Consider the following 17201-nt stretch of genomic DNA (forward strand, 5'->3'; position numbering starts at 1 on the left):
GTGGGCTTTAAAAAAGAGGTCCTATACTGTGTGGGGTGTATAAAAGGGGTCAAACTGTGAGAGGACCATAAATAGGGGATCATATGCTACTTGGGGGGTTGATATACTGCAGGGGCAGAAAATGGGGTCAACAATGGGGTCACCATGTGAGGGCTAAAAAAGGGGGTTATATACCTTGTAATAGTCCAGAAAAAGGGGGTCCTATACTGTGTGATGGTCCAGAATAAGGGGGTCCTATACCATGTGATGGTCCAGAAAAAGGGAGTCCTATACTGTGTGATGGTCCAGAAAAAGGGGGTCCTATACCGTGTGATGGGCCAGGAATAGGGGGTCCTATACTGTGTGATGGTCCAGAAAAAGGGGGTCCTATACCGTGTGATGGGCCAGGAAAAGGGGGTCCTCTACTGTGTGATGGGCCAGGAAAAGGGGATCCTATACCGTGTGGTAGGCCAGGAAAAGGGGGTCATATACTGTGTGATGGGCCAGGAAAAGGGGATCCTATACCGTGTGATAGGCCAGGAAAAGGGGGTCATATACTGTGTGATGGGCCAGGAAAAGGGGGTCCTCTACTGTGTGATGGGCCAGGAAAAGGGGATCCTATACCGTGTGGTAGGCCAGGAAAAGGGGGTCATATACTGTGTGATGGGCCAGGAAAAGGGGATCCTATACCGTGTGATAGGCCAGGAAAAGGGGGTCATATACTGTGTGATGGGCCAGGAAAAGGGGGTCCTATACCTTGTGATGGGCCAGAAATACATATAATATAAATAAATATATCAAAAATATAACTTTTTTGACTAGTGCTACAAAATATCTCAAAATTATGGATATTTCTAGATGTGACACCCGAGTTAATCTAGTTTTTTTTTAACGAATTTTGACACACCGAGCTTAAAACATTAGCCATAATTGCTCTATAGGTGTAATGGAAGCAGAAATTTCTGTGAAAAATGCTGTGGGAAAAAATGCGATGAGTTGTATTAATATCAGTAAACACAGCTGTGCATGAAACCACCCTGGAAGTAAAATGAACATACACGTGCAGTGCAGAGTATCCAGATGCTGGAAAGCAGTAACTAATTCTAGTCAGTATTTTTTATAACATAAAGTGACTCCAATATACCGCCCTCCCTCGGCTTCTTAAAGGGCCACCTTGGACGCCTTCTATAAGGTATATATGTGTGCTGTGTTTGAGTAGGTTGCCAAACTACACCTAGTTTCCAAGTGTTCTGGAATGTGGGTGTGCCCATGCGAGAGGGAGACCTGGAGAGGGACCAGCACCTGTCACAGTAGTAGCTGGGGACCTGGAGAAGGCGCACACCTCAGGAGCTGTCCTTGGGCCGTTTATAGAAGGAATGTGTATTTACTGCTCTGGGATTGTGGATTAACCTGCCTGGATTTGCCTGACTGCTCCTGTTCTAAGGTGAGCAGCCACCTGCACTTCTATCTGTAGTGTTCACATTACCTTCTGCAAGGTTAGACTTCTATCATGTCATAAATAAGCACTCGGCAGACTTGTAATCTTTATGGAAGTTTGTTGTTTTACTTATGTCACTCACATCTCATTGATAATATTTGAAGCTATAGAACAAATGAAGAGCTTTTCAATGTGTTTAATTTATTACAATATTCATATTTTCTTATGTGTTTTCTGTTATAGTTTTATTTTATCTGGGTTTACACAGCCTTATACATCCATATTATATAGACTGTACTTCTATATGTACAATGAGAGCCACAGTTGTAATGTGTGCTATATAATGCATATAATACCTTATCTAATAATAATAATAATAATAATAATAATAATAATAATAAACAACAACACAGTCATCTATCTATCATCTATCTATCTATCTATCTATCTATCTATCTATTTCTATATACCGTACTTCATATTTATGTATAATTCAAAAGTATATTGGGACTATTGCCTTTTCCCTGGCACTGGCACCTGTGTGTTTAGCTAGTGCTATCCTATTTTACCTGTCTATCTATCTCCTATCTATCTATCTATCTATCTATCTATCTATCTATCTATCTACCTCATATTTATGTATAATTCAAAAGTTAGATGGCACTCCAAAAAGTATAGTGGGACTATTGCCTTTTCCCTGGCACTGGCACCCGTGTGTTTAGCTGGTGCTATCCTATTTTACCTATCTATCTATCTATCTATCTATCTATCTATCTATCTATCTATCTATCTATCTATCTATCTATCTATCTATCTATCTACAGTATCTATCTATCTATCTATCTATCTATCTATCTATCTATCTATGGATATTCTAACATTCTAATCTTCTAATCTTCTGTAGATTTCAAACTGGCATGTCTGTGAAGTATTTCTATAATCATGTTGCTTGAGGGTAACACATTGACGTTGGTTTGCGCGACCAAAGATCACCGTGTCACCCTGTGGTTCCTCCACTAATGTAAGTGAATAGAGTTGTCATGTAAATCCGAGGGTCCTACAACTAGTTGCAAAAGGATTGAGCACTGCTGAATTTTGTTGTTAATACATTTGCAGTTTCAGTACCCTCGCAAACCAACTTCATTTACTTACATCAGTGAAGAAGTAGCCGGGCGAGGTGGCGATCTTGGGAGTTGTGGCCAGTGTCGCCTAATAGCCCTAGCGTAAATCAATGTTTGTTTTTGAATATATAGTGAATGCCTGTTGCCCCCTGTTATAGGGGTTTTCCATGCTAAAAATATTGATGACCTGCCCTAAGGAAAGATCATCAATATGAAATTAGTAGGGGTACACTTAATACCCTCAATATCAGCTATTCTTATCTGTAGATTGTGAGCCCTATATGGGACAGTGACTGTCAATATCTGTAAAGCGCTGCGGAATATGATGGCGCTATACAAGTAAGCATAATAAATAAATACATAATTCTTAGCAGCTTATATACAAAGAATGGAGCAGGAAGCAGATAGCTCTGTTCTCTGTAGACTGACCAGACATTGTTCCTGCGGATTAGCTCAGCTCCTATTCACATGAATGGGAGCTAAAGGTTTCATGTAGTCATCCATATTGTTCACACATGTAAATAAACAATTCGTTCCATCATCCACCACAGCTGTGTCTCGAGAAATGTCTCGCAAACTTATTTATGACATAAAATGTATTATTTCTGCCATTTTTAATGAAAATCTATAGATCTGTTATCCTAATGTGCATTGAAGACTCTTCATTGCATCCTACAGACAGTCACCCATGGATGACAGCAAATAGCACTAAAATAACCAATGTCATGGTTTGTGAAACGCTGAGATTTCTGCTGCTGATAAAGGTCCTGAATTGTATTTACACAAGTATTTTCAGCTTCTTACATAGTCATATTCATTATTACACCTTTTATCGACCATAGCTGATTATAAATGAAAGATCAGTCCTGACTCACTCATGTACTATGGTCTTGACGTGTACACCGAGATCTATGTCATCTTTGTGTCATCACATGGGAGTAGATTTATGCTCCGTGAAATAGATTTCAGCTGAATCACATTGGTTCTATATATAGAAACTTGGAGAGAATGAGCTAATAGTAATATTGGTAGCATTGCGTCATAAAGTGACTTCCAAGTTTCTTGACGCTTATCAAGGTTCTGTATACTATAGGTGTTATAACATCTTGTGATATTTATGTGTATAAAACACATGAAAACCGTAGATCTCCTGTTGTGGTTGGACTACAACAATAATATAACATATAGATACCACACAGGGCTGGACTACTTTTAAAACAATTTTCTAATGATGCCAATAAAAATGTTCATTCATGGCCAGTGGCTAATGAAAAATCCAAGATGGCTCTTAGAGTAGCCTAGATGGTGGTATTATTTTGTCCACCTTTGACATAGACTACAAACATACATTTGAAAAGCTGTGTATCATGGATTGAACAGTGACTGTGGTGCTATGTGCTGTTAGGGAACTGAGATAAGTTGGAAGCTAATAGTCGCATCATTATGAAAGTAATTGTGTAGCCACTGACCCCTATGGGTGAGCCACAATGTTTGTCCATACCCTTATGGTACATCGAGCTGAGGATGAGAACATCCTCCTAAACCAATGATAGTTGTGACATCTCCAGTGGACCAAGCCTGAAACCCTCTTTAATTTCTGATGATATAGGGTAGGTCCACATGGGATGAATACATTGTGCATTTTGAGGCATGGAATTAAGGGCAACAAATCTGCAGCCTTTACCGTAGTGGCAAATTTTATTAATCTCATCCACACACGGCAGAAAAATCCTAACAGCAATTTTGCTGCTTTCGGTGACAACAAAGGGCCACTTATTGTCTAGACTAATTTATATGGACATACAACATTAATAAAAACTAAAAACATTTCCAGTTCCAGATTACTTTGATCTTGTTTGGTGATACAACGAGGATTGTTATATAAATGGACAGTCCCAGTTACTGATCTCTAGTCAACCTCTCCTTGGACTGACATGGTTGTTTGCAGACAGCAGTAGATTGCCTTCAACTCCCCAGGAAATTTACATAAGTAGACTTAAGGTTAAGTGTTCCTTAAACATTTTCCATGGGAGTCATCTGACTGCTTTCCTGCCCACAGTTATGTAACAGAAGTGGCCAAACTGCCTATCCAGTTGGACATTTACGGCAAGCTTTAGTATTTGCTGCTTTTAGACTTTGGTCAGCCAGCAAGCTCATAATCCCTTCCCTGCCCTGAAGGGCTCAACTATTTTGGCAGTTGTTGAATACAACACATAGCAATGGCTGTATTCAGACCTATTTCACACAATGTACTTTACCTTCTAGTGACACACCAATCATTCCGGGACTACCCTATTAAAGTCACAGAGCTACTGTATTTATATCTGTTGGAGTCCATCTGTGGTCGGCTTTCATGAAATATCTTTTACATTAAGGTTTGAATTATATTTGTTGATGGGTATTTATTGGGTAAATGTGACAAGTATTGCCAATGAATATCAGAGTGGCAGCCATGTTCTTATGTGTTTATTGGACTCATCCACCAGAGCATCAGAGGATCTAACCCAAGCTTTAGGTCTCCAAGGTCCATAGAAGGCAAGTCCATCTAAGGCTGGGGCCCATGTGGGGGAAACGCCAAGTAAAAAACGGTGGCGTTTTACAGTCTTAGGGCCCCTTCACACGGTGTAAGCGCACCTCTCATTTAAACACTTATACACGTGTCCAAGCACGGCGCTTCAAAACAGAGCCAATTGATTTCAATGGGAAGTGCCGATATGCCGATATGCGCGTGCTTCCCATTGAAATCAATGGGCTCTGTTTTGAAGCGCTGCACTCGGACACGTGTATACGTGTCTAAATGAATGGCATGCTTACGCCGTGTGAAGCGGCCCATAGACTTTGTTGGAAAATACGCAGTGCGGACATGCAGCGATTTCCAAAACTGTCGCAGTGGATCTACTGTCACTGTCAATTAGATCTATAGAAACGCCCCCGACCAAACTGATACACTGTGTTACACCTCGTGCAGTATATAAGATAGTGACGTATATCCTTCATCTGAAGAACAGAAATCAATACATTCTTTAATTTTTTTTTAATTTGTACAACCCTAGGAGGGGCTGAGGTGTCACATAACTATGTGCTCATACCAATTAATAATTGTGTTGCAATATGTAGATGACATTCAGAGGCTGAATATGGCACATATGTGACAACATCTGACAATATGGGCAATGGAATAAAGAACCTCTATTAAAGAGGACCTTTCACCACTTTTGGGCACATGCAGTGTTATATACTGCTGGAAAGCTGACAGTGCGCTGAATTCAGCGCACTGTCGGCTTTCCCGATCTGTGCCCGCTGTAAAGAGCTTACGGTGCCGGTACCGTAGTGCTCTATGGTCAGAAGGGCGTTTCTGACCATTAGCCAGAGACGTCCTTCTGCCTCGCGGCGCCTATCGCGCTGTGCTGTGGAGCGAGGAGGAACGCCCCCTCCCTCTCCTGATAATACTCGTCTATGGACGAGCTGTGTGAGCAGAGGGAGGGGGCGTTCCTCCCGGCTCCACAGCACAGCGCGATAGGGCCGCGAGGCAGAAGGACGTCTCTGGCTAATGGTCAGAAACGCCCTTCTGACCATAGAGCACTGCGGTACCGGCACCGTAAGCTCTTTACAGCGGGCACAGATCGGGAAAGCCGACAGTGCGCTGAATTCAGCGCACTGTCAGCTTTCCAGCAGTATATAACACTGCATGTGCCCAAAAGTGGTGAAAGGTCCTCTTTAACTACCATGTGGAGACTATACTGTAAGGCTGGGTTTATGTTAGTTGGAGACTCCATTGTAGAAACCACTGACAACCGAGGGAGAAAAAAGTCCTGCACAGAGGACTTTATTCTACACCGATTTCAGTTTTGAAATGGCAAACACCCCATTATACTCTATTTTAGTGGTCCGGCTCCCTGTCGATTGGGTTCCTCTGCAGACCCAAATGATGGAGACCACATCGCTAGTGTAAATGTAGCGTAACTGTGAATACTGGGAGTATATAACATTTACAGTGGGTCAGTAAGGAGCACATACAAGCACAATGTGACAACTATTTTTTTTAATTTTTACTTGTGATATGACCTTTGCCAACAGTGCTTTGCCATGCAGACTAGCCATTATCTACAGCAGGTACAGGAGAGTTACACCATAATTTCCTGTAACTGTATGATTTGGCTCCCGTTACCTGATATATGTCTAAGCTTTATTATTATTTATGTTGTGTGTACTGGGAAGACAAAGTACAGCAATGGATGCACAACTTCACATTTTACAACTTTATTACTGTTTATATTTGGCAATGGCACATTTTGTAGATAGACAATTGATGAAAACTGCTGGAACTACAATTATCGTAATGCGTGTAAAGAGGTGTCTATGTATGAAAGGAGCAGATGAATAGTACGGATTGACTCTATACTCTTGTGTATAGTATTGATTTCATGTAGGTCTTTGTTAGATGTGAATAAAAAAAACTTAAGGTTTAGTATAAATCAATCAAATAAAAGAACAAATAAATTGTATAAACAAGAAAATCAACCTGTGCGGACATATAATTATCTACTATATAATTATGTCTCTCAACGGGTGTCTTAAAATAGTCTCTAGATGACCAAAATATTGTCTTCTATAACAGTCTATCTCTCTGAATGAGGGTGCATTGATATAAGCACCTTGTGCATTTATCTCATAATGTCAATCAGGCCTCCTCTACTTATTAAAGGATAAATGTACCAAGCCACATCAGTATTATCTCAAGGATGCTACTCTCTAATAATAAGATTAAAAAGATGGATAGAGAGTGAGTGGTATTCTCAAGAATGCCTAATAAGAAATGTCTCAGGCGGCATTAGTTATCCACTAAATGGTCATTAGAGAACGCTTCTGTTAGTAGGAAAACTCCCCCTCTGTTAGAGTTTTAACTACATCAATATAATAGGTGCTAAAAAGCGCAAAACTCCCAGAGAAAATCAAGGGGTATTCCTTAAAATGCGGCAACTTAGCCCAGCTGGAGCTAAGTTGCAGTAGAGAGATGTGGAAAGCACAATAAGACAGCAAGACTAGAGGAAACCCAGAGGTATAAATGTCTGACAAGGCATCCATGATCCATCTATCAAATTAATTCAATGCATTTCCCCCTGTTAATGGTTCATCACGGGATAGTACACTGATGCGTTCTACTAGAGGTTCAGAACAGCACTTTATTTGGCAGTGTAAATGGAGTTGACTATTATTATAGCTGGCAGTTGGTTAAGGTGATTTGTTACAGGATATGCCCACAAGTGGGGCAACATGGTGGCTCAGTGGTTAGCAATGCAGCGCTGAAGTCCTGGGTTCAAATCCCACCAGGAACAACATCTTAAAGGAGTTTGTATGTTCTCCCCTTGTTTGCGTGGGTTTCCTCCCATTCTACAAAGACATACTGATAGGGGAAAAAAATGTACATTGTGATCCGCCTCAGCCTCAAGGAGACTTTTTCTGGTCTTATAGGATTTCTTTAGCCATTGAGTTTAATGTGAAAGAAGCATAAAATAAGCAATGGCCTGTAGTTTTACATTCTGTAGTACACTGTAATCCAGCCTTCATTTCTTTGCAATTACAATACATGTCTCATCACACTGTCGCCCTTGTGACAACCTAGCATAGAGTATTATGCTTGTGATAGAGGCCAAATATTAGGAAAGAAACAAAACTAATATAACTAACCAGTAAGATGTAGGGCCTTGTAAACTGATGCCAAGATAACTATGTCAGATTCCTGTGGTTAATACCATAGCTCATACTTGTTGAAATTAATAGGTAACCACTACTGACTCTGCTATATGCTTAAAGCTGTTTGTGAAATCTATGAGGCACTTACTGACAGCTTATATATATATATTTGCAATGCTCTTTACACAGATTGTAAGTAGGTAACAGCTCTATTTCATGCTATGTCTGTGGCTTGTGATCTCCTTGTATGAGAGAAGGATTGGATCTAAGAGCACTGGAGAAATGGAGAAAGCAAACCTTCTTAACACCCTGTGATAGCTTTCTTTCTTTCTTCGTAGAACAAATCAAGTGGGCTATTCTCCATTAGACAGATGTGAGTTACACATTGTTCTCCCCTCTGAAGGAACGCTGGAATCCACAATAATTGAGCAATGCCCAATTGGCACTATGTAATGTCTTGGCTTCCTCAGTAGTAAGATGAGAGGAAAATGGAGTAGACACTCACTTAGGGCACATTCTGTACTCGTGATCTCAGACACCAAGAAAGATTGTTCTTTCCTTGGGTTTCTTCTTTACTTGCTTCAAGGGCCCCTAGAAAGATCAGCCAAAATCCAAAGCAGTAGAACTCTCATGGCTTAGAGATATGCTTAAAAGGGCAATAAACAATATAAAAACGGGCATTAAAAAATATTGATCCAAAGGGTCAGCTGTATCCCTTGAGAATTACAAATTGCTTAATATATAATATTAATTAAATCTGTATAAGGGAAATAAAATCAGCTAAAATAAATAATGAAAAGCAGGGGGTGAAGAAAAGCAAAACTAACCCCAAAAATTCTTGAAATATGTTAATGCCAAAAAACCCAAGGTCAGAACGGGTAGGTTCCCGAAATAATGGTAATGGAGAGTTGCAATGGGGATCTAAGATGCCAGGCTCAAATCTCCTTGTGAGATAGGTGAAAAATTTAAAATAAAGCATAAAAAATAAATAAATAATAAAAAGGTTTAAAAACAAAACAAAACACCTTTACATTTAAAAAACAAATAATGTGAACAAAAAATAAACAAAAAATGTTAGATATCAGTCTGCACTATCCAAAAATAGCATTATTTATCTTGTATATTGAAAGCCATTAAAATAAATATATACTGCAATGTGCAAATTAACGTATTTGGTTTTCCTCACTTACCCAAAAAATTGCAGTGAAAGGTTATCAAAAAGTCATACATACCAAAAATTGGTACAAAAAAAAACTACAACTCGCCCTGCAAATAAAGAGCCCTTACATATCTGTGTCAACAAAACAGTCCATTGCCATGACAGCCGGGAGGCTATTGAAGGCGCCCCGTCTTGTTTGGCATTACCTTCTACTGCAGGCTGCTCTAGACTCTATGCCGATATTTTGCAATGCATTGCAATGAATTAGCTCTGTAATACATTTCATTAGTGTTCCAGTCCACTAGGGGGTCTAATAAATGGAGTATTTACAAAAAAAAAAAAAAAAATGTAAAAAATGTAAAGGAATTAAAAATTGAAATCACCCCATTTCCCTACAATACATATAAAACTAGAAAATTACTGTGAAACACGTACACATTAGGTATCCCTATGTCCGAAAATGCCCGGAAAATGTCCTGTTTTTCCTGTACGATGAATGGGCGTAGTGGGGAAAAAAAAAACAAAAGTGCAAAACCACTGTTTGTTTCGCCTTTGATAAAAATTTGAATAAAGTGTGATCAAAGTAATAGACATTCCCCAAAATAGTATAACTAGCCTACAAAAAAATACCCTATGTACCTCTGTACACAGAAATATAAATAAAGTTCCAGTTTTGGATTTTTGTGAAGAGATTAAAATGTAAATAAAACTATATAAATTTGCTATCCCTTCAACCGTACCGAAATATAGAATACAGGTGACATGTCATTTTAGCTGCACTGTGAACGCCACAAAAATGACGCCTGCATGATTGCACTTTTTCTCCAATTTCACCCCGTTCTGTCACAGGTGACAGCTTCAGAAAAGGATGGTTATGGAAAGGCATAGAACATCATGCCCTTTCCCATCTCCTTTTTCAACTTGATGGACATGTCTTTTTTTAAACCATACTAGCTATGAAACTCCATACACAGAGCATCATCATCTGCAATCTCAGCAGGTGTCTAATTTATCTGTGTAGTTTATCTATAATCTGTATTCCTTATGACACATTAAGATGTCTTAATATACTAAATAAATTCTTTCACATATGCATTCCTGTTCTTTCGGCATTTGAAAGGCCGCCAGGTTTTGTCTATAAATGCACAAGGTGTGTCTGTTTGCACAAATCTTACCTGCCCCTCCTGGGCCATTTAAAAGTACAGAATGATATATGTAAGGGTAATGAGTGTCAGCACTGCAGTCATACTAATATATGCATGTCATCATCAGTATATATATATATATATATATATATATATAACTATGAAAGGGGGCTGAGGAAAGACTGTCCTAATTGAGGATAGTCGCAAGTGGTTTAGAAAAAATGCATTTCTTCTGCATTTTTTTGAGCCAAAGCCAAAAGTGGAATGAGCAGAAGAGAAAGTGTAAGTACGTCCTATAGTGTTGGGCAAAAGTATTGGCACCCCTGCAATTCTGTCAGATAATACTCATTTTCTTCCAGAAAATGATTGCAAGCACAAATTCTTTGGTATAATTATCTTCATTTAATTTGTCTTCAATGGAAAACCACAAAAAGAATTGTCAAAAAGCCAAATTGCCAAACATAAAAAAGGGGGCGGACAAAAGTATTGGCACTGTTTGAAAAATCATGTGATGCTTCTCTAATTTGTGTAATTAACAGCACCTGTTACTTACCTGAGGCACCTAACAGGTGGTGGCAATAACTAAATCACACTTGCAGCCAGTTGAAATGGATTAAAGTTGACTCAACCACTGTCCTGTGTCCTTGTATGTACCACATTGAGCATGGAGAAAAGAAAGAAGACCAAAGAACTGTCTGAGGACTTGAGAAGCAAAATTGTGAGGAAGCATGAGCAATCTCAAGGCTACAAGTACATCTCCAAAGACCTGAATGTTCCTGTGTCTACCGTGCGCAGTGTCATCAAGAAGTTTAAAGCCCATGGCACTGTGGCTAACCTCACTAGATGTGGACGAAAAGAAAAATTGATGAGAGATTTCAATGCAAGATTGTGCAGATGGTGGATAAAGAACCTCGATTAACATCCAAACAGGTTCAATCTGCCCTGCAGTCCGAGGGTAAACAGTGTCAACCCGTACTATCCGTCGGCGTCTGAATGAAAAGGAACTGTATGGTAGGATACCCAGGAAGACCCCACTTCTTACCCAGAGACATAAAAAAGGCAGGCTGGAGTTTGCCAAAAACGTTTTGGAAGAATGTTCTCTGGTCAGATGAGACAAAAGTAGAGCTTTTTGAGAAAAGGCATCAACATAGAGTTTACAGGAAAAAAAAGAGACCTTCAAAGAAAAGAACACGGTCCCTACAGTCAGACATGGCGGAGGTTCCCTGATGTTTTGGGGTTGCTTTGCTGCCTCTGGCACTGGACTGCTTGACCGTGTGCATGGCATTATGAAGTCTGAAGACTACCAACAAATTTTGCAGAATAATGTAGGGCCCAGTGTGAGAAAGCTGGGTCTCCCTCAGAGGTCATGGGTCTTCCAGCAGGACAATGACCCAAAACACACTTCAAAAAGCACTAGAACATGGTTTGAGAGAAAGCACTGGAGACTTCTAAAGTAGCCAGCAATGAGTCCAGACCTGGATCCCATAGAACACCTGTGGAGAGATCTCAAAATGGCAGTTTGGAGAAGGCCCCCTTCACATCTCAGGGACCTGGAGCAGTTTGCCAAAGAAGAATGGTCTAAAATTCCAGCAGAGCATTGTAAGAAACTCATTGATGGTTACCGGAAGCGGTTGTTCGCAGTTATTTTGTCTAAAGGTTGTGCTACCAAGTATTAGGGTGCATTCACACTGAGTAAACGCTAGCTTATTCTGAACGTAAAACACGTTCAGAATAAGCGGCGTCTAAAGCAGCTCCATTCATTTCTATGGGAGCGGGGATACGAGCGCTCCCCATAGAAATGAATGGGCTGCTTCTTTCACTCCGTGCAGTCCCATTGAAGTGAATGGGGAGTGCCGGCGTGTACGCTCCGGCATGAGCAGAGCTTGCCGTATACGCCGGCACTCCCCATTCACTTCAATGGGACTGCACGGAGTGAAAGAAGCAGCCCATTCATTTCTATGGGGAGCGCTCGTATCCCCGCTCCCATAGAAATGAATGGAGCTGCTTTAGACGCCGCTTATTCTGAACGTGTTTTACGTTCAGAATAAGCTAGCGTTTACTCAGTGTGAATTCACCCTTAGGCTGAGGGTGCCAATACTTTTGTCCGGCCCATTTTTGAAGTTTTGTGTAAAATGATCAATGATTTGACTTTTTTTTCATTCTCTTTTGTGTTTTTTCATTGCAAGCAAAATAAATGAAGATATTAATACCAAAGAGTTTGTGATTGCAATTATTTTCTGGAAGAAGACGAGTATTATCTGACAGAATTGCAGGGGTGCCAATACTTTTGGCCAACACTGTATGTGATCACTGGGAAGAAGGTAATAAATCACTGCCAGAAACCTCAGCCTGCATTCTACCTCCCTTGAGAACAAAAGATTGAACATGTTGAAATTCAACACACCCTATCCTTTCACCCTGAGTTCTAGTACACCCTAAATGTTAAGCCATTGTTAGTCTAATGTGTGTGCCCAGTTTATAAATAACACATCAACTGGTATGTCGCCCTATAACCAGAGGCATCTCGAACAGTTTGGCTTGTTTTGAAGTGAAAAGATTATCATTATGGAGTCAATCACAACTTTTACCATCAATAAAATATATCTTTATGATGTCAGTGGTATTTATGTAGAGGAACGTGTCAGAAATCTGGTCTGCAAATTCCATTGTAGAATTATGGTTATCTATATTTACTCTATGTTACCTTCTCACTTGGCCTGTAAAAGACAATGGATCAGCAGCCTCAGTGGCCTAGGGAAAGGAAACAGGACATCACAAATGACATGCGAGTGACATCCCGATTCCTTTACTTAGGCTGCAGAGGCTGCTGAATGGCATCAGCGGTCACATGCAGTGGGGACTTCCACCAAAAGACCAGTGAGGAGCAGCAAGACTGAACCGCGGTGGGAGACACTGCAGACCCAGGAGCAGGATAGTTGCAAAAAAATTATTATCCTGGACAACCCCTTTAAGATTCTTTAACAGATTCTTTATAGTGACCCAAAAGATCCCTATTGAAATGCTTTTGATCACATCCCTTATGTGCGCGTAAAAATTATAAGATATCATCAGCACATCCCCATTTCTAAACAGTTGTGTTGCTGGCAAGTAATAGAAACTGTATAGTAAGTGTGTGGGGGGGATTTACAAGTGTATACATTAATGAAAAACGTTCCAACTATCACAAATAAGTGCATTTGGTGTACCGTACCATTAACCGACACTCATTACGAGCAGTTATTCTGAACATGTTAAAGGACTCTTACAGCTAATTGAACCTTCCGATATTTCTAGGATTGGTCAGTTATCCATGTGTCTGGGTAGAACTTTTCATCAGTATTTAAGGAAAGATTCTTGAATGTGTATGATGTGGGGAAGTTAGCAGTGGTGCGGACCCAAACAGTCAAGACAGGGACACAAAATATGCAGCAAACTGGTTTATTTAGAATAAACAGGAAAATAAATAAACCTTCACTTCAGGCACAAAATGAGCAAAACAAAATACAGCCTTAAAACAAAATAAAAAAACCTGCTCGTCTGAGCCACTAGCTAAACAGAACAGATTACTTAACTATACGTGTGGCTTACTTCCATCCATACGAACAAAACAGGCACAATATAGTCTCACTGGACTCAGGGTTACAGGATAGAACCATACACCTCCTTCCACCTCATGGAACTGCCCTGCAATGCACGAGCATCCTTTTCTGGCCCAGTAACGAGTCAAGGATCTACAACTGGGCTGAGGCCTACTCCAGATCCGCCCTGGACCATACATCTGTCAGAAACCTGGGGCTGATATATCTGGACTCCAGTGCTCTGCCTGTCACCTTCTCACAATGGGTACAGAGTTTAACCAACATTCAAGGATCAATTCTTTACTGACAGCAGTACATAGACACCGTGTATCTCCCCAAACAGGGATAACAATACTTGATGAAGACCTCAGAAAACCCTTTAGTGATATCTATGTACTTTGACTTTGAATGGTGAAAATAGTGTGTAGCTCAATATTAATTTTCTATTTCCATCCTATAAAGAATGTTTAATTGACAATCCCCTCACATATGGTATTGTAAGAGTGTAATGGTGAAAGTGAAAGAGGGCGTATTCACTTAGGTCATGTAATGTTTACTTTTCACTAGATGAGTAAGACTTTTACTTTATAAGATGCTCATCGAAACTGTACATACGTAAAAGGTCATAAAATAAACACAATTTCATTATAATATGAAATTATATTTTAACCCCTTCCCGACGCAAGAATTTTTTTAATTTTAATTTTTGACTTCCTGCCTTCCAAATACTATAACTTTTTCATTTTTCCATTCACAGAGCTTAATGTTTGCAGGACAAATTGTACTTTATAATGTTACCATGTAATATTCTGTACACTGTTCTGGGAAGCTGGAAAAAATTCTAAATGTGAAATTGGAGAAAAAGTGAATTTGTGCAACTTTCCTATCAGCGTTGTTTTTACAGTATTCACTGAACAGCCAAAATGATGTTATCTGTATTTCATGGGTTAGTATGATTCCAAGGATACCAAATTTATATAGTTTTTGGTACATTTTAACTCCTTAAAAAAATTCTGAATTCGGCTTTTTTACTGCAACTTTTACACCCCCTAGGGGATCTTGAACTCAGGGGGAATGATTACTAATGCAATGCATTAAAATGCTAATGCATTGCAAACTACCAGTACTTCTATTACAGACTGCATAGAGCAGCCTGCAGGAGGAGTAATGCAGAGACAAGCTTGGGAGCTTTTTAATAAGCTCCCAACTGTCACGTGAATGGATTGCTGCCCAAGGATCTCATTTCAGGGACCAGTAATCCTTCCCAAAATGGCAGCACCTATGTGTCACTGAGAAAATGGCAGACACTAATTGTGGGCATATTTGCCAGGTTTTTGCTGTGTAAGACCTGGTAGTTACAGTGGCCCCTCAGCTCCTGAGCAGCTGCCATATTTGACCCCTTCCTGCTGGTGGCATTTTTCAATTTAAATGTTTGACTTCCTTCCTTCCAAACCCCATAACTTTTTTATTTTGCAGTTTTTTTTTAAATTCAATATTTGCAGTTCAAATTGTACTTCATATTGGTCCATTTATTAGCTGGGAGTTGGGGAAAAAACAGAATGGGGTGGAATTGGAGAAAAAGTGCATTTTCCTACAGGTTTCGTTTTTATGGTATTATGGTGCAGCCAAAATGACATGTCACCTGAATTCCATGTTTCAGTATGATTCCGGGGATACTAAATGTAAAATATAGTTTTTTATTATAGTTTATTATCATATATTTATTATAGTTTTACTGTGTAAAAAAGTTATTTTCTTAAAGTTGCCATATTCCGACACCTGTAACTTTTTATATATCAGTGAATAGGGATGCATAGGGTGTCTTTTTTGCGAGACCAGGTGTACTTTTTTGTTATGCCATTTTGGAGAATGTCTTTTGCTTTGTGTACTTTTTATTCAAAGTTTTATCAGAGTTGAAACAGTGAAAAAATTATACCCTTATGAAATTACTGATATGTCAGTGGGACATCTGTCCAAACCCCATCTTGATCATTCAACCCCACGTTGATCAGAAGCACTTACCATAGTATCATAAAGCAAGATTATCTAATGTGTTGAAAATGCTGTTGGGTTTCTTATGGATTTTAGGTCCTCTAGAGTCACATTGCTTTCTTTGCCTTGCTGACTACACTTTTTAGGGTATTTTTTTGTTTTGGAAACATCTACTGAATTATGAATCAGACTTAGATGAGCATGGGAATCCTTGAATTGACTGACGGAAATGTCAAGGAGTCACCTTTTGCAAAAAGTTTATATCACTGGTGTAAGCAATGGGTAAATTTAATATCAGTAAAAGCAGTACTGCTGTTAATGTTCAGTCCCCAGTCAGTTACTATGATAGATGTGACTATCTCTCACTGCTTTTGTTGTGAAGTTCCAAGTACGAATCTTGTAAGATAAAGACATAAGATTTCTCGTGGCTGACTGAAATAAAAACATGGCATCCAGTGTTGGACTATACCAGGCATGTCAGCACTGACAATAACCACTGGTAAGACCATTGTAGACATAGGACATGTTCGGTAAGGCTTAATCCTCTTCCTGTATTATTCCATAAGAGATAAACCCTAATGACGATGGATTGACTTCAAATTCATCTCAAAATTAAATTGTCTTCTGCAGGACTTAAGATGCTCTATTGTGTCTGAGCCTGCGCCCACTTCAGACCTATCAACTGGGCAAGTCCAACAATGACTGTATCAAAAATCATATCTCTGACAGATGTGTGTCCTCTTAGGAGCTTAGAATAGTTGTATCTCTTTCTCAAGAAATACCAGCAAACAGGTATTAGTCAAGTGGGACGTAACTGAGTTAAAGGGGTTGTCTCATAAGAGAAAATGGATTAACAAATTGGCAGAATGGGTTAAAAAAAATAAGCCTTATTCACATCATGGCCACCCTTCTGGTCTCTACTTCCTCAACATACGGGAAATAGTTGGAAGTGTTAATAAAGGCTAAGATGGCTCAGATCTGTGATCAATGATTTGCTGAGTGGGGTTTTCTAAGCAGTTTCTGTGAACTTTGAAACAGGACCATAGAGTAGAGGAAAGACTTGGAAAGTGTCAAAATGGAAGCAACAGGGGATTG

The 17201-nt window shown here is 39.6% G+C and overlaps 1 protein-coding gene across 1 annotated transcript in view; it reads left to right on the forward strand.

Annotated features, from left to right (window-relative positions):
• The first annotated feature begins 1305 nt into the window (after nucleotides 1–1305).
• The window catches only part of EPS8L1 (EPS8 signaling adaptor L1), an 84775-nt gene continuing 68879 nt past the window's right edge, over nucleotides 1306–17201 (forward strand). Inside the window, exon 1 of the mRNA XM_075280105.1 lies at nucleotides 1306–1423. The gene's annotated coding sequence lies outside the window, so the exon portion shown is untranslated. The remainder of the gene's footprint in view (nucleotides 1424–17201) is intronic.

Source organism: Leptodactylus fuscus, chromosome 6, assembly GCF_031893055.1.
Source record: "Leptodactylus fuscus isolate aLepFus1 chromosome 6, aLepFus1.hap2, whole genome shotgun sequence".
NCBI classification, from domain to species: Eukaryota; Metazoa; Chordata; class Amphibia; order Anura; family Leptodactylidae; genus Leptodactylus; species Leptodactylus fuscus.